Raw genomic sequence first — 19,107 nt, 5'->3', positions numbered from 1 at the left:
GATGACAGAAATGAACTATAATTAGGTGAGTGTCAAGGATAGTGCTCTAAGTGGGCTCCCCTATCTATGTGATGGATAAGGAGAGGGGAGGAGAAGGGGAGCCTGACAATTTTACCCTGAAAGATGCCCTACTTTGTGGACCATATCACGAGCATAACAACTCCCCCACCCTCCTCAGGACAGGAACTTCTTCAGTGCCAGCCCCCAGGAAATATGCTTTACCTTTGAGTACCCATGAGAAGGCACTATTAGTATTCTTGTTGTGCCCATGACCAGACTGAGTGTAAAAGGTTAAGAAGAGCTAGGATTTGAACCCAGAGCCCAGGCTCTCAAACTCCTCCCTGAACCATCTCAGGGCTGCCCTTCTTGGGCAGCTCCATTGCCCCCAGAAAGCAGCTCAGAGTGGATGGGTGTTGTTTGTTGGAATTCAGACACTGAATGAGGTCCCCCTAGGGCCTGGATGCTCTCTCTTTGGGGGTGCTGTGCAGCTGGGGGGCCTTGGAGCAGAGGCAAGTCCCACATCCAGGTGGGTTCCCCATGGGAGCAGAGGGCCGGCCAAGGGGGCAGTGTGGGGATGTCAGGTGGAAAGTGCAGGCTCAGGCAGTGTGGATGGTGGAAATGAAGGGCAGATCTGATCTCTGAGAGACAGAGGGAACTCAGGAGCAGGGTTCCAGGACCTGGACTCCAGAATCCCCTGAAGAAGATGGGAAGGGAACTACGTGTATCTACAGCAACCAATTTCCTTTCAGAGTGAACGTGGCTCAGCCTTTGTTCCTTGGTTCTGATGGAGTGACTCACAGACACCATGCTCCACGTTGCAGGTGTAGAATCTTCCTCCGGCCATGCACCTGAGGACTCCAGCTACCCTAGAAGTCCTTTCCCCAAAGCCATTCATCCCTCTGGCAAATAACAAGCCAGCAAATAGGATTCAAATCATGAGCAAACTGAACCACTGATTTCAGAAATGGGATCTTGAAGCCTTATTTCCCTTTTTCATAAAGCCCCAGCCTAGGCTGCATCCACGTTCACTCCCCTCCTTGGCCTCCCAGGTCGGGCTGCCACAGAAGTGGTAACACTCCAGTCTTTTCTGTGACTCCCATGCCTGACTGGATGGAGCCCTGTATGGCTACATTTTTTCACCCAATAAAAGTTTAAGCACAAATTTCAATTTTGTTACACCTATGCCTGCTCAAATTGGGCAGTCTGACTTCCATAACATCAGAAGAGGAGCCCAGTTGAGATTAATGAAGCATCTGGTCTACCCATCTGTCTTTTTTTTTTTTAACATTTATTTATTATTTATTTATTTTATTCATTTTTTTGGCTGCACCGGGTCTTAGTTGCAGCACGCGGGGTCTTTCGTTACAGCACACGGGCTCTTCATTGTGGTGCGCAGGTTTCTCTCTAGTTGTGGCATGTGGATTTTTCTCTCTCTGGTTGTGGCGCGCAGGCTCCAGGGCACGTGGGTTCTGTAGCTTGCGGTATGCGGGTTCTAGCTGAGGTGCGCGAGCTCAGTAGTTGTGGCACGTGGGCTCAGTTGCCCCACGGCATGTGGAAATCCCAATTTCCTGACCAGGGATCAAACCTGCATCCCCGCATTGTAAGGCGGATTCTTTACCACTGGACCACCAGGGAAGTCCCACCATCTGTGTCTTCTTTAACTGGGAAATTGAAGGAGAAATCAGAATGAAAGCTCTCCAAATAACCAGAGTCATCCGTGTTGGCATAACAGGAGGGAGATGAGTGCTGGGAGTGTGACCTAAGGGGCATCGGGGCCAACGTCTGGGTCATGCCAACTGGGGATGGGCTTTGAGGTAATTTCCAGACTGAGCTATAGGGTTGGCTAGGCTACCTGAGGTAGCCAGGCATGAGGCCCTTCCTCTGTCAGCTCTGTGTGTGCCTCCCAGCTCACAGTCAGTTGAAAAAGATGCTTTCTCCAATAAACCCAGCCCTTCTATCCTTTGAAAATCCTGTGTGGGCCCCCAGAACTAAGACCCAAATACATTGGCTATAACACTGGCCCTGTTAGTGATACTCCTTTAATACATAACAGTGATTCCATGGAATGAATCTCTGCTCTCCAAAGCTGAGATAGTCTCCTTGGCATGGAAATCCTTCAAGCAAACCGAGAGAAAAACCTATGCCTATTAAAGGAGACCTCCTTAGCCTCACAGGCTTCAGTCAAGGAGAAACTCACTAACACCTAGGTAAGTTTCTAGAACAATTTAGGTCAGTAGATTAAACAGTTCTTTGAAATAGGACCATTTGCAAATTGACTGGGAAAGCCTGTGATGTAGGAGAGGTAATTTGCATGCTGTAGACCAAGAGTTAGAAATTTGAGTTCAGTTCCCTACTGCGACACTTCCGGACTTGAGTCATAACCTTAAGAACAACTTAGTTGACCTAAGTCTCAGTTTTCTCATGTGTCAAATGGGAAGAACAGTAATTACTTATAGTGGTTGTTGCAGGGATATGCCCAGAACAGCCCCTGACTGTTTTTACCTCCAACTTGGACTAAACAGAATGCAATGAGCAGTGAACAAAGTATTTTTGAGATGTTTCACTTGTAAGAACTTGTCTTTGATTACTTCAAAGAGTGGAGATAGACACTAATTCTGTTAGCTGAGGTCAGCACTAGAAGAACTAGATGCCGCCTTTAGCTGGGGTCCATTCAGCTGTCTCCCGCCTATTGCCTGATGGGCAGCTTACGTTTATGACCTGAGCTTCAGGATCAGGCTACTGGTGCTTGAGTAGGGATTCTCAGTGCTGCTGTTTCTTTGTCTACTGCTGTGCAACAGGACACCACAAACATGGCTTCTGGGCTCACGGAGTTGCAGCTCGGGACCTGGCACAAGGCAGTCTCTACTCCACATGGGGCCCTTCTCCCTTCCCTCTGCCTGGCGGCAACCCCAGGAGCTCACCATCTTTCCCAAGGCCCCACAGAGAGGACTGTGACCTGCTCTGTCCAGGGGCCTGGTGAGCATGTGACCTCTGTTTAACCCTTCACCACAACCAGCCCTGATGGAGACACACTCACATGTACACACACACACATACACAGATGCACATGAGTGCACACCCTGTACACACAGGCACACACATCCATTCACACATGGGTACAGCATGGGGAAATACATGCATGACAGGTAGAGGCACATACACTTGAACCTGGCTGCCCTCCATCCCAGCAGCCAGCCACAGAGAGATGGGGCTTGCTCAAAACAGCCCTTGCTCCTGCCCTTCCCCAACAGTGCTAGTGCTATTGGACCAGCTGAAGGAGTCCAAATTGCCCAGCACCAGTTGAGAGAGGTCATGCGGTCCCTGGGAAGGTCAGCCAGCCCCCCTGCTGCTCCCACCACCACGCTCAGATGCCCGGGCACTTTCTCGTGCAGAGCTTAGTCACGCCTGTTCCATTTCTGGAAAGGATGCTGTGTCCCCAGCACCTTGCCAAGTATTTTACACACCTTCCCTCACTTAATTCTCACAGCAACCCAGGAGGGGGCCTGTCAACAGCATGCTACTCCTGCCTGCTCCTTGAACAGCACAGGCAGCCTTCGCCCCTTTGGAGCCCCGGATGCTAATAGCCCCAAATGGAGGCCACGTGCCATGGCCACGTTCTGGCCATGCGGCACGGTGTCCATCTCTGCACGTGCAGCAGGGGCCATGGGCAGCTGGTCACCCCATCTTCAGCAGCTCCTGTCCTTCCCCAGGGAGTGCCTTCTTGGGCCCCACCCTACTACCAAAGCAGAAAAGGATGCTGCCAGCTGCTGCTGGCTACTTTCTAGGAACATTTCAAGAAATCCTTCCCGTCAGTTCATGTGACTGCCTGAGATGTAGTGGACTCGTCTAGTAGCTGCCCCCCTGCCCCGACCCTGGTCTCAGTTTCGGAGGATGTGTGCCTCAGTGTTCTACAAAACTTCTACCTCCAGAAAGCGTTTCAGACAATAAACCCAAGCCCTATCGTTGCGATCTCCATAATCAAGTACAAGTATCTCCTGGTTGTCGACAGTGCATTTTGCGCCACTTTGCTTTTATGGTAGACCTATGTTAGTACCTGTTTTCACGAAAGGAAAAAAATCTGGAGAGGATTTTAACTTTTATGAAAAAAGGCAAAAAGCGAAAATAAGAAATAGCGTTCAGTGTTTGTTTGCAGAAACCGTTACAGGGCACAGCCAAACTCCTTCCCCAGAAACCACACTCAGCTTCTCAGCATGAAGCCTCCACAGCTTTCAACTGTATCTGTGAGCATCTGTGTTTTATCTCAAATTGATTTTTTTCATCCAATAGCAAATGTGTCCTAAGGTAATTACTTCTTTGTTTTATGATGCCATTTTGGCTTACAAAAGTTCTGTTAGGAACGCTCTACTTTCAGGTAGCTGGGAAACCTGTGCTGAGGTATCCAGTGTACTCCCTGCTTTCTGAGCCTGAGGACCCAAAACATTCTAAGAGCCACTGAGGTCAGCACCCACCTGTGGCTCTTCCCTTGGGTGTGCCCATGGGGCAGACATCAGTGAGCAACCTATGAGAATCTCATGTTTTCTTAATCCCAAGAGATGGAAATTTCTTAATGCATTCCTGTTGTGAAATAAAGAATGTCAGGCACCCCTAGTTAGTATCACACCAGTCATTGCTGCCAAAATTCTTATTCAGTACGAAGAACCATAGTCAAAATACTCCTTGTCCCTCTCAATATTGTATGTGAATATTTTTACTAAATGAACATACTCTATAGGAGGGAAACACAGTAAGAAGAAAAATGCAATCAAAAATGAAGGCTCACTTAAAATCCATCCTAACCAGATTCCTCAAAAAATTAAAAATGGAATTACCATATGACCCAGCAATTCTACGTTTGGGTATATACACAAACAAACTGAAAACAGGGTCTCGAAGAGATATTTGGGCATTCATGTTCGCAGCATTCACAACAGCCAAGAGATGGAAACTACCCAAGTGTCCCTTGACCAGATGAATGGATAAACAAAATGAGGTCTACCCACACAGTGGGATATCATCAAGCCTTAAAAAAGGAGGAAATTCTGACACATGCCACAGCATGGATGAAGCTCGAGGCCATTCTGCTAAGTGAAAAAAGCCAGACACAAAAAGACAAATACTGTATGGTTTCTCTTATATGAGGTACCTAGAATAAGTAGGCAAAGTGATAGAGACAGAAAGAATGGTGGTTACTAAGAGGAAGGGGAATGGGGAGTTAGTGTTTGATGGGGACAGAGTTTCAGTTTTGCAAGATGAAAAAGCTCTGGAGAATGGTTGTGCAAGGACATGTACTTAATGCCACTGAACTGTTCACTTAAAAACAGCTAAGATGGTAAATTTTATGTTATGTGTATTTTACTGCAATTAAAAAAATATTTCTCCAGGTAAGGAAAAAAAAAATCCATTATAACCAACACATCAGCTGTAATTTACTGGCTGAAGGTACTAAATGCTGCTTTCTTTTTGCAAGATTTGCCCACACATGAAACATCTTCAGGGAGAATGGCAGTAATTAGCCCCAGGATCAAAAGAGTGAGTATGAGACTGAGTTCTGGAATTTCCAGTTTAGCCACCAGCACTTGGATTTTCTAACAGCCCACAATGAGGAATGCAGCCAGAGATAAATAAATGAACCATGAGGTAGAAATCATAAATACCAACCCAACTCAGCAGCATGACTCACAATAGCCCCAAAATGGAAACAACCCAAGTGTCCATCAACAGTTGAATGGGTAAGCAAAATGGGGTATATCCGTACAATAGAATACTGCAACAAAAAGCAATTACTTTAAAAGAAAAAAAAACAAAAAGCCCTTACAAATGCTGCAACATGGATGAACCTTAAAAACATTATACTAAGCAAAAGAAGCCAGACACAAAAAGCCAGGCATTATATGATTCTGGTTATATGAAATGTCCATAAAAGGCAAATCCCTAGAGACAGAAAGCAGATAAGTGGTTGCCTGGGGCTGGGGAAGGGGAAAAACAGAAATTACCTGCAAAAGGGCATGAGGTGACAGGATGCTCTAAAACTGGGTGGTGATGATGTTTGCACAACTCTGTAAATTTACTAAAAATCATTGAATTGTACACTTTATCGTATGTAAATTATACCTCAATAAATCTGTTCTTAAAACTTTTATGTTAAAAAGTACATATCAACAGAGACACAGTCAATGAATACTTTGTCTCTCAGGGTGAGAGTACAAGGCAGACTTTTAAATTGGAACAAAGAATGTGCACTCTGCTGCCTGTCTGTCTGCTATCTAATGCCGTGTGTGCCCCACTAATCATCCACCCTGAATACCAGAATCTCAGGCTTTCCTCTGAGAGTTCAAGCCTGAGTGCTGTGAACTCGTGCTGGTAAAAGATGGCTCAAGACATCTCATAGGCAGTCAGGACAGTTGACAGGACATGTCAACTATCCTTACATTAGATTCTATCTTCCGAGAGAAATATTACCTGGGTCTTATTGCCAAATTATCATGGTACCCCAAGAAATGAATTCACCCAAATAATATGTAATAGTATTCCCTTGGCTTCTATGGGGTGACTGTATACAGCTCATTCATTTTTAAGATGCATTTTTTTAAGATTAAGTATTTCTATGTCTTTTGCAAAATCAAAGTTGAAGAAATTGTTACCCAAGTTGCCTTAAGTAAATTCCACCTAGAATTAACATTTTCTTCTGTGCATGAAGTTCTATTCTCCAGCTGTTAGATAACAAGAAATGATAGATTCATTCATTAAGATAAAAGTCTATGAATTTCTTTCCTTGCCAGGACTGTCAGAGCTGATTCTAATCAGGCCACTAAAGGATGTCCAAAGAAATAAAAACTAATTCCTCCCTACTCCTTGTAATAGGACTTGTTCTGTTTTTATTATTCAAGTTTATAAGAGTCTTTAACTTTGCAAGATGCCAAATTCTTTTGGGGTATTTGAAACATGCATTTCTGCTCCAATTATTGACGGATATTTCCCATCATCAGGCATTTATGATGTAAACAGTATCATAGCAGGCCATAAAAGTGGTTAGCTTTGGAAACTTGGAATGAAGTAAAAGCAAGGACACGTGGCAGAAGGTGCATTCTGAGAAGTCTCCATCTCCATGTCCGGACTGAAGGGAGAAGCCCTTCCTGGTTACAGAAGTTCCAAATTCATGAAAGGAATGAAAGTCATTTCACCATGAGGTGTTTCACTTTCAAAGGAATAAAGGAAGAACAGGACAAATGCACCTCTTTTTCAAGGCAATGGTGTTTAAAAACTTCTCTGCACATATGCCAGGTTTCCCCCAGAGCCCTGGGGGGTCAGCTGATGGGGGGGGGAGTGGCAAAATAGGTAAGAATCCCAGAAAGACTCCAGGTGGTTCCCCTAGGACCAGCATCCCCAAACAGCAATCCAGCAGGGCAGCCGGCTTGCATCTGTTGTGTTATTGGGCTTCGACATGGTATTTTGTTTGAAGAAATGGTCCGGTCCTTAAAATAGAAAAACTACTATTATAAAACATTTACAATCCAACTGGGGAAGTGTGATGTGTAGAAGGCAGGTCACTGTGCCCTTCCCTCCATCCACCATGACCAAGCAGCCAACATCTCAGATCAGGGCAGAACTCAAGACCATCTCCTGACCTCCCCCTGGAGAAAGCTTCCAGCATAGGTACACTTGGTCAAGTGGTCACTAAAGTGATACTGAGGACTTGGGCCAGTCTCTGACCAGAGAAATAACAGTGAAAGGTATCATCTGTCAAGTGTCAAGTGAATGTAAAGAACTTATGGAAAGAGAGTGAGAGGAGAGAAGTGGGAGCAGCTGAGAGGCTCCATGACATCCTGCCTCCAAAAAGGACATTCGAGGACATGCTATTTCTGGGCTCTCCAACAGCTGAACTTTCAGGAAGAATTGTCTTATCTGCTGTCTCCCCCGGTCCAGCACTCCTGTCTTCCCCATCATCCAGTGCGTACACCCACCTTCCCTCCAAGAGCTCTCCTGACCAGGGCTCCGTGTTAACAGACCCAATCTTATGTGTCTCATCTTACTTATCCTTGCCTGAATTACATAAGGTCAACCACACACACCTTGAAGACTTTCCTCTCTTGGATTTTAACTACACTCCCTGAGTTTTCCTCCTTCCAGGGGTCCTTCCTCTTCGGTACCCAGGATGTGTGTCTAACTCCTTTGAACTGGTTCAGCTGTTCACAGACCCTAAATGGTGTTGTTCCTTGGGGAAAATTTCCCTTTACACATGCTCTTTTTGGGATCACATTCATTCACATTCCTATGACTTGAAATGCCATCCACATACTGACAAACTCAAATTCACATCTTCCGTCCAGACTTCACCCCAAGCTCTGACTCATACGCTCAAATGCCAACTAGAAATCTGCACCCAGGTGCTTAATTGCCCGCCACACAAACTGGACCTGTGCCGTGCCCTCCATCACTGACTCTGAGCTGGACAAGGGAGTGGCTTTGACCAACAGTATGTATAGGAAGGAAATTGGCAGCACCTGCCTTGGCATTTTTGGGACCCCTGAGCTACCACGTAAGCAGTCTACCCTCCTGGAGAGACCATGTGTAGTGTCCCTGAGATGTCATGGAAAAAGAGAGAGGTCCAGCCACTCAGTGTCTCAGCTGAGTTCAGCCTCCAACAGTCCCTTCAAAGGTACCAGATATGTGACTAAAGCCATCTTGGATGTCCCAGTCCTAGCTGCCAGCAGATTGTAGCCACATGAGAGACCCCAATAAGAATCACCACCAAGGAACCATTCAGGTCAGCCCAGTCAGTCCGCAGAATTGTTGCTCTTTTATGTCAATAGGTTTGGGGTATTTTTTAATGCAGCAATAAATAACCCAAAAGATACCCACAGGTCTCTTGATTTTCCTCTCCAAACCTGGTCCAAAGCCCTCATCCCCACCTCAGTCAATGAAACTGAGGTCTTCCCAGCTGATCTCACCTCAAACCTAGATTCCTCCCTCTCTTACATCCTCCATCTCTGTGCCCACACAGATAGACCCCCTGAAACATGTCTGCACTGCCACTACCTGGCCCAGGTGGCCGTCACCTCCCCTGAAATAAGGCAGGCTTTCTTAATTGGTCTTCCCTTACTGCTCTTTCCTTTGCCCAATCAATTCTCCACACAACAGCTAATGGTTTTCTTAACATTTCAATCAGATGGGGTCCTCCCTATTTGAAATCCTCCAGTGGCTTTTCTTGGACTTAACGAAAACCCAGGGGAATTCCCTGGCAGTCCAGTTGTTAGGACTCTGTGTTTCCACTGCAGGGGGCATGGGTTCGATCCCTGGTCAGGAATTAAGATCTTGCGAGCCATGCAGTGCAGCCAAAAAAAAAAGAAAAAAAACCCAAGTTCTTTGTCATAACCTCTACATTCCCACATCATGGGGCCACTACTGGCCCTCCCACCTCACCTGTACCACTGACCTGTCCCCTCATGTCTCTCCTTCCACCTCAGCTAATCCTCCTGCTAGGAATGTCCCACCCACTTCTCACAAGACCTGTCAACTCAGTGTCAGTGGGCCTCCTCAGACAGGCTGCCCTGACCCCTGCAGCAATAACAAAGTCCCCGCCTCCATCCCCCGGCATGATTTTCTCAGCCCTTGGATCAGGTCCTTCTTAATGCTTGTTAAATTACAATCTTTTTTTATGGTGCTATTGTTTATTCTAAAGGATCTTCTCCACATAATCTGTGGTCCACCATGGAGGGCACCAGTGTGTCTATGCAAGTGACAACTGTAGGCCCAGTGTTTGCCTGGTTCTTGGCATTCAGTAGGCACTCGGCGTTTGCTGAATGAACACATGGGCATGAGACCTTATTGGTGCATGTTGAGAGTGGATAAAAACTATGAAACATTGGGATCTCTGGTTAGACACCAGGTAAGGGCCTTGGCGTTGACTCTTGTCATACCGGGAAGGCATAATAAGGCTTTAAGAAATGGAGGGTTGCCACCTAAGCTTCAGGGAGCAGCAGTGAAACGAGATACATCCCACATCCAAATATTCTGACAGCCTCAGTTCTACATCTGGAATTCAAGGTCAAAGACAGAGAAAGGGCCAAAAGACAAGCCAGCCGCTGTCTGCTATTTTCAAAAATTACAAGTTTAACACTTCCAAGAAGTGCTGAAGACTTTTCACAAATACAAGCACGTGCTTCAGTCAAAGTAGTTGACGACTTGCTCAAACACCGAAGGCTCAGGGACTCGTTTCTACAGGACAAAGACGAAGTGTTGTATCAAAGGGGACTAGGTGAAAAGGCATCCGTGAAGTAGGTATTCTCTTTACCTAAGACTTCCTCTTACATGAAATAGATGTTTTCCTTACATAAGACTTTTACTTAAAGAGCTCTTTGTGGTCACTTATTAAAAACTGGAAAGGAAAAGCAGGTCCATGAAATGTGTCTGCTTCACAAGTCCATGGATGTGTGATCTCGGGCATGAACTTTCTCCAAGCCTCCACATTCTCAGGTCTGGTGCAGGTTAGGGGAGCTCTTGGAAAAAAAAAACAAAACCAACTTCCTCAACTTATCGTGATGACAAGATCAGATAACTAGGTGAAAGTCGCCATTAGAAAGAGCTGTGTGTGTGTATATGAAACAGGGTCTCAGCTGAGACCAAACTGAGATTTGCACTCTTGCGATGCCTTCATCAGATGGCAGACAGGTTTCAGTACGCACGATCTGGTTTATTGACAGATAAGGAGGAAAAAGGATTTTGTGACAAGGACCTGTGGGACTTATCAATATTGTCATTTCAGTCTCCTGAAACACTAACCATGACTATTAAACATTACTGGTTTACTGGAGTAAACATTAACCATATTACTTCTAAATACAGAGAGTCAAAGAGCTACTGCACTCATTGTATGCGTTGTTTGTGGTGTGCGTGCTTTCTAAGGCTTGAATCTGTAAAACATTTCTTTCTGTTGAAGGGTCCAAATACCTGCTATATGAAATCCCACATGACAAAGGGACAAGTGTGGTGGATAAAGTAACCCCTACCCCACCCGGTGCCATCCAGAACTGCTCCACGCTGGGCCGAGGTGTGCAGGGAACCCTGGACCTGAATAGTTTGCTTAGGGACACCGGGAGTCAGCAGCTGGGGCTGCACCCTGGAGCACAAGGGACTGGAAACACTAGTGAGGGGACACTTCACAGCAGCTCAGAGGTCTTCATTCGACAGAGAACTACATAGAGCAGGGTAGGGAGAAGGGCCCTGGGAGGCCCATAGATTTCTGGAATTAGTGTCATGGTGACCTCTGTTGAGCCGACATCTGACAGGCCTGCAGATACAGGAGTTGCATGTTATTTTTATTTCGTAAGCGTAAAGAAAGCTGCTTTTGGAAAGAAAACATTTATTAACCTGGATCTGAGCCAATCCAAGATCAATACATGCTACAACACTACCCGATTCCAGATGACCTGTCAGCCTGTCAGGCTTGTGTCATTGCCTCAATAATAACATTGAACAATAAAAAGAGGTCACTGTTACACAGTCCGTAACACGACCCCTCAGCCTGCAGCCCAGCACCCAGGCCCCTCCCTCTGCTCCTGAGCCCAGGACAGGTCCAGTAGGCAGCTTACTACACCTCAGATTCCTCTGCTCTCCCAGACCTGCCCAACCATCTCCAGCCTTGAACCCATGTCTCCAGAAGTATTTGGTCCTTTAGATTCTCAATGCTTGCTGTTGACATAAAATTATTGTATGTCTATAAAACTGAGTATGTTTAGGTGTAAACAAGATCTTGTTTCCTGAGGGGCTCCATGGCAATAGAAATACTTATGGTTCTATGCCAGTGATGGTTCCCTGTTGCTTTGCTACAATTTCAGTTCTATCTGTTCATCCAGTGACCAGCTCATGAAGAAACAGAAATAGGAGACCTGGCTTACTGTCTCTTCTCAGATGTCATCCTAGCATTTGAGTACAGGAAGGATAGATAATCATTACAGCGCTTCTATGAAACTATGACGATATTTCATCTGACTTGGCTCAGAATTTTGCTGTTTCACTACTGAACTGTCTTTGGTTACTTAGACACATCGAAGATTGGTGGAAATAATTGATGGGAAAACAACTGCAATTGTCACCCAAACAAAGCCCCCCTTGCTGGCTGCTCTAAAAGCTGGAAACCCAAGTGCGAGCGAATCAAGAACTTGATTTTTGACTAAACACAGGCATCAGCCTCAAATGGAAACTGACCAGGGTCTTGCAAAAATCATGCATGATCTTAAGCCAGATTTCAAGGCAAATGAGTTCCAGAAAGGATCTTGAGGCCAGAAGGCATCCCAAGGGGTCCTCTGCACTTCTAGGTAAAGGCTGAGGATGTCTTCCAAATGAAATCAATTCTCCAAGAGATTAGCCTATGGATAGAGCTGCTAGTAAGTAAGTATTTCTAAGATTTTCCTGTAATAGCTTTCATTGTGAAACAAAGTAGTTCAGCCTGCAATTGTTGGTGTTTTATATACACCCACACACAAAAATGCTTTAATGTTACTGCTATCCCTCATTCTGCTCACTTTTTTTATTTGCTGTGCTGGATGAATTACTAATTTTCAATTAATAAGACCTCCCCTAGATCCTCAATAAAGCCTGGAAGAATCTTATGGTAGTAAATACTTCAAGTATAAAAGAGGCTGAACTCTTCCTCAAAAAAAGGAAAGACATGGTGAAGACAGGAGCATGTCTTGGTCTCTGCCCTTGAACCCCAGGATTTAATCAGAACTTGCTCCTGCCCTCAGCAGCCCTGTGACATGCTACCTCTGCCTGCCATGCTCTCTCCCACCCTACCCCAGTCACCCCCTCACCAGAACAGATGTCACTCTCCCATGAGGTGGCCCTACATCTCCCTCCCCGTGCCTCTTGTCTGTTCACCTCTTGCAGAGACAGATAACTCAAGTCTCAGATTTCCAATAATAGGTTAATTTATGCAATTTCATTTTTTTTCTTAAAGATGAATTTTAACCATATTTTTTGCAAGCTGTCCTGGGGACCATTTGCACATAAGAGCTCCATTTTTAGACGGTCTCATTGTCCCCTAAACTTGAAAACACAGCTTCTTACAATCCTTCCCGTAGAATCGCATGGGACACGGCCCAGAGCCCTGGTCCACTCTGAGCATCCCAAACTGATTCACCCACACAGTAGCTCTGCAATGAAGTCCCCAGGAAGCTCTATAGGTATGATTATGGGCTGTGGGATAGCACTCGGGGGGGAAATATTTTACATATAAAACCAAATGGGGGGCTTCCCTGGTGGCGCAGTGGTTGGGAGTACGCCTGCCGATGCAGGGGACGCGGGTTCGTGCCCCGGTCTGGAAGGATCCCACATGCTGTGCAGCGGCTGGGCCCGTGGGCCATGGCTGCTGGGACTGCGCGTCCGGAGCCTGTGCTCCGCAGCGGGAGAGGCCGCGGTGGTGAGAGGCCCGCGTACCGCCAAAAAAAACAAAAAAACAAAAAAAAAAAACAAATGGGATTTAATTTTAGAATTTTATGGGAATTTTTATGTTGAAAAAATATCAGTCCAAATATATGTCCTGACTTAGGACTCGGAAACTGAGGTATTGTGTTGAAGGCATACAACCCTTTGGAGGCGCTGTTATCATTACGGGCGTGGTAGATCTTCCTTACTCCACCATAAGCCCCCCGTGGCTGACATGCTTTTCTAACCATCTCTCTCTTCCCGTGTGAGGTAGAGATAACGCTGGGTGTCCATCTAACCCTTTCATCCTGCACACTGCTTGACTCTAACGCCCAGCCTCTTTAGCAGTTAGATGGGCCATGGGATGCTTCCAGCAAATGGAAGGTGGGCAGAAGTCAGTGCATCACCTTCAAGCTGAAATCTCCCACGGGAACCTCTATATTACTTCGCTCTCGCCTGCTTCCTGGATTCAGAGATTCTTACGGAGACCTCCAAAGCCCTCAAAGGTGTCAGAGCTACCGATAGAAGGTGCATGACTGTTGGGCACAGCACCCCTGCCTCAGTCCTCAGCCACCCCTCAGAGGACGTGAGGAAGAAATTCCCCTTTACTGCAGAACACCATTGGGTTTGGGGTTTGGGGTGAACGCTAACCACACTGACTGATACACTGTGCCATCTGCCTGCGTTTGAGAGGGCCTCAAAAGACCCATGTTGAATGAATGAATGAAGTCACCAAGAGAGTTGAGAACTGAATGGCTCTGTGCCACACATATGGGTCCATATGAGAAAATCACATAAATTAAGAGTTTCAAATATCAAGCCCAGTTCCTTGGCCATCAAGGGACCCAGTGGCAGTGCCAGTAGGACTGGCTTCCACTGATCCCTATAACAGAGATCTGGAGATGCTTAGCCTTAAGCAAAAAGGACTTGAGTGGTATGGAAGATGCCCAGTTCTGGGCTCACTCCTCCAGACAGTCAAGAAGAGATGTGCTAATGAGGACACAGATGCACCTGTTGTCTGACGAAGGCCAGCCTCCAAGGTCCTCCAATGTAGCTCCAAGTTCAGGCAGGGCCTCTTTTTTTTTTTTTTTTTGTGGTACCCGGGCCTCTCACTGTTGTGGCCTCTCCCGTTGTGGAGCACAGGCTCCAGACATGCAGGCCCAGTGGCCATGGCTCACGGGCCCAGCCGCTCCGCGGCATGTGGGATCCTCCCCGACTGGGGCACGAACCCGCGCCCCCTGCATTGGCAGGCGGACTCCCAACCACTGCGCCACCAGGAAAGCAGGGCCTCTTGATGAAGCCTTTCTCAGCCAAGATGTGGACCTCAGCTTGCCCTAGCTGGCAAAACTCCACAACTGCTAACACATGCTGTCCTCACCTCACCTCCAGCCCAGCCAGCCTAACCTTTAGATGGCAAACTTAGGGAGAGGTTACACACACAGCATGCAGGCCCAGCTTGGTGGGGAGGAGGGGCAGAGAACCGGGAATCCCAGCAGATCCCTTGTGACTGGCATTATAGGAAGTGATTCCAGGGATAGATGGGTAGCATCTAGACTGAACTGAGTCATTGGAGGGAGCGGTTGAGCGTCCATGCATATGGGCTGTTGGGGGTCTTAGAGGTCATCTTTTAGCTGAGAGGGGAAGCTCATAAACAGACCACTGGGACACGATGTGACCAAGCGCTATTAGGCATGTGCACCTGTGCGATCAGAGCATAGAGAAAAGAGCACACTTAAGTCTGCCTGCAGGTGAAAGGGAGGCTCCCTGACAAGGCCTGTTGAGTGCCCTTGGTGTCCTGCCCACCTCGCACTGGACATCCGTGCCCTGGTACAGACCACCGGTACCTGCCTGAGGCTCTCCAAGGTGGGCTCAGCCCATTGCTGGGATGAGCCAGAGAGCTTGCAAGTTGACTACCTGCCTGCCTGGGGAGCAGAGTTCAGCCCGTGGTGGGGGCAGAGGGGAGATCAAAGGGTAAACACCCCACTCCTTAGTTCCCTCGCCTCCCAGAGGGGACACTGGCCTGAGGTCCCCAGGGCTGAGCCCCAGATGTCCACAGTGGTGACAACTCCCTCCCCACCACTGCCAGTATCTCCAGAAATAACCTCCAAAAGGAAACCCCACACTCGGTCCTGGCCTCAGGAACCCAAACTGTCCATCAGGTAAAGCCCAGAAAACGAGCCAGAGAATGTCAGATGTGGCAGGTGTCCCCTGCGAGTGATCCCCGCATGTGAATAACATCCCAGCCTTGAGAACTGGCTCAGCCCTTCTCCACGGCCAGGCTGTAATGTGAGAGAAGTAGGCAAACGGATTGTCCCAAGACACTGGTAACATGTCTACCCACAAAGACGTGTACAAGAAGGAACATGACAACTTTGCATTGTTATTACTTACTGCCCCAACTGGAAGGAACTCAGGTGTCCGCCGACAGGAGAACTGTGGAGTGTCTGCACAATGGAATACAACTCAGCAATAATAGGGAACCAACTACTGATACATCCAAAGAAATCTCAAAAACACCCCAAACAAAAGAGGCTTTGCACAGAAGCATATACACTCCATAGATTCCATTCTATGAAGTTCTAGAAGAGGCGATGCTAAACTAGGGGTATAAAAGCCAGACAGTGGCTGCCACTGGGATGAGGGGCAGGGATTCACTGAAAGGCATGAGAGAACTTTCTAGGGTAATGGGAGTGTTCCATATCTTGATAGGGTTTGGATTACACAGGGGGATCATCAAATTGTATTAAGATCTGTACGTTTCACTGAATGTCTCTTACCCTTCCAAGAGAAAAAGTGAACAAAGATTGAACTCTAGTTAATAATGTGTGTGAAGTGTTTACTGATATCAGAAATTTCCTGTGCAATGCACGAAAAATATGAAATGGGTGGGTGAGTGACAATGGGACAGAGAGAAGGAGAGATGGGTGATGAAGCCAATGCCGCAAAAGGTGAACCCTGAAATCAAGATGTGGGAAGATGGGTGTTCACTGTACCATTGAATCAACTTTTCTGCATGTTTGAAAGTTTTCATAATAAAATGTTAGGCAGGAAATGGACCACATTGCCATGTTGGGAGCAGGACCTGGCCCACAGCAACAAGAGTACTGAATGGTCTAAGGTGGAGAGACTTGATCACACTGATGTTGAGAAAGGTTAACAAAGAACCAGACTGGCATCATGCAACGTGGTTGAAAGCACAACTGTCACCATAGTCTAGGCATGCCTTGAGCCGAGGAGGACACGTGTGACTTCAAGAGACACACAGAATGCAGGGGTGCCAAGGCCTGGGGGTGAGTGCCCCAGGAGATGGGGGGGGCAAGGATCAGGGTGACATCTGCTTCATGGTTACTGGTGGATATGGACCAAGCTTCTGACCTGTAGATGGGAGAGCTCTGGGTGTCTACAGGACAGGTGCCCTGCCCCTGCATCCTCCCCTCCTTGTGAGTGGCTGTCCCCTAGAAGACAAGAGGGAGGTACATGCAAGAACTTAGGATACCAAAGGCTGAGAGCCCAGAAGATGTCTTTTCCCTGTAACACGGTAATAGGGAAGAACAAATCTGACTCCATATTAGATCTGTTTCTTTCACTTTTAACCTTTGTATTCTATTTTTTGCTACAAGTTAATCACTAAAGGGATGTTGTCTAGAAGCTTAAATTATACATAATGGCCCATCTTTGGGAGCCCTGCCTCCCATGTAATGAGTTTTATACTAAGATACCTTTGTTTAGCTTACAGGAAACATCCTGACCAGCGCCACCTATGAATGGCTGCAGGAAGGAAGAAATTAACACATCTCCTCTGGAGTCTGGCCAGAACCAGGAGATATTTGACTTTACCCACTCTCCTTTTAGTATAAAAGAAGCCGGAATTCTAACTGAGAGAAAGGTGGTTCTTTGGGACACTAGTCCACCATCTTCCTGGTCTGCTGGCTTTCCAAATGAAGTCACTATTCCTTGCCCCAATAACCGGTCTCTCAATTCATTGGTCTGTCATGCAGCAAGCAGGAAGTGCTTGGACTCAGTAGCAAGACCAGGAGTGGCCCAAGGAGACAGAGCTGGGGAGAGGTACAGTGGTCTTAGCCTGCAGATGGGAGCCCTCCCAGCCAGGAACCCCTCCTGCCTCTGCCAGCAGCCCCCACTTCCCCTTAGACCAGCTTCGGCTGAGACCCCCTGCAGGGCCCTTTCACACTGTCTGACTCCCTTTTCTGCTGGCAAGGAGCCCATGTGGGTGCAATGCTGTCTGTCCTAGCTGGACTCAGGCTATTTCAGAGGTGTAAGAACACCCTACCAGGCCCTGTTCACACCAAGAGGAGAACCTGCCACCTGCCCCCAGATGTACAGGCTTCCAAGCCCAGTGCAGTGGGTGAAAGAGGAAAGGAAAACTCACCTCATCATTTGCAGATAAAGGTGTTCCCAGGATACTGGGTGCAGTTTTGGATGTTCTGGGCTCCTTGTGTGATGTCTCCCATTCACTGGCACAGGGAGACTGTGTGAATCAACTCTAAAATGTAAAAAAGAATCCCCAAAGAAGTACGTGTGGGTAGAACAAACCCACTTAGAAGATACCGGTGCTTAAAAGCCTGCAGGCTGGTATGATTGTCCAAAGTGGTGTTTCACTTCTTTAAAGAGAAATGTTTTTCTGGATCTCCATGCGGAGGGCACCTGTTCCTGTGACCACAGCAATGCCCCAAGGGTATTGTGGTGAAATACCTCCTGAACATGGGCTGTCCCAAGTGACCCACCCTGCAGCCCCAGGCCTGGATAACTGAAGAGAATGTGCTGGAAGGAGCCATCAGGCCAGCCAACACAACAACCTGAACCTGGGGACTGGATATGGACAGGATTTAGGAAGCACTCACCTTTAAAAGGAGAAGAGCAGTGGCCTCCCCCAGGGCCCTGTAGAAGGCCCGTGGGCTCTGTGGGAAGATGGCCATGGCTCAGAGGCCCACGGATATTCCCATTCTCCTCCAAGGAAGCAATACAGCCTAGAGCTTGGGCGCCTGGCCTCTGATATCGAACACTGAGTCCAGATTCTGCTGCACCCCCTTCCCAGCCCTATGTGCCTGCCTCAGTTAACTCATATGTGTGGTGGCAATGATGTGGCCTCTCCAGGTGATGGTGAAGGCTCAGTGGACATTGTACTGATAAGGTGTATTGCACAGCCCTGCTCATGCAAGCTCTCACCATAAGGAACAGCCCAAGAAATCACAAAGCCCAAAGGAACCAGCCAGAGTCAAGTCTTTGGCACTATCCAAGCCCAGGACATTTCAGGCTTCATAACGGCCTGTGCTATTTCCACACACTCCCTGCTCTGCTGCCTCTTTTTTTTGGCCATGCTGCACAGGGCTTGTGGGATTATAGTTCTCTGACCAGGGATTGAACCTGGGCCCTCAGCAGTGAGAGTGCAGAGTCCTAACCACTGCCCCGGTCTGCTGCCCTTGAAGGAAGTCCTGAAGCCGCTGAGGTCCTCCTTGGCAGAAAAAAAAACTCATTACAATATTAATAGCTTCTATAAATAAGCAAGTGCTACACAACCAAGGGGACTTTGGAGAAGGTGTTGAAAAGAATGCAATGTTTGAATTTCACAAACATGAGGTTGAGCTAAAGAAGCCAGACCCAATCTTACAAAGTTCCAGGACAGACGAAAGCAAGCAAGTGGTGGTATCAGAGGTCAGGATGATGACT

The sequence above is a fragment of the Delphinus delphis genome, chromosome 6 (genome assembly GCF_949987515.2).
Source record: "Delphinus delphis chromosome 6, mDelDel1.2, whole genome shotgun sequence".
In the NCBI taxonomy this organism is placed as follows: domain Eukaryota; kingdom Metazoa; phylum Chordata; class Mammalia; order Artiodactyla; family Delphinidae; genus Delphinus; species Delphinus delphis.
This window is presented reverse-complemented; position numbering follows the sequence as displayed.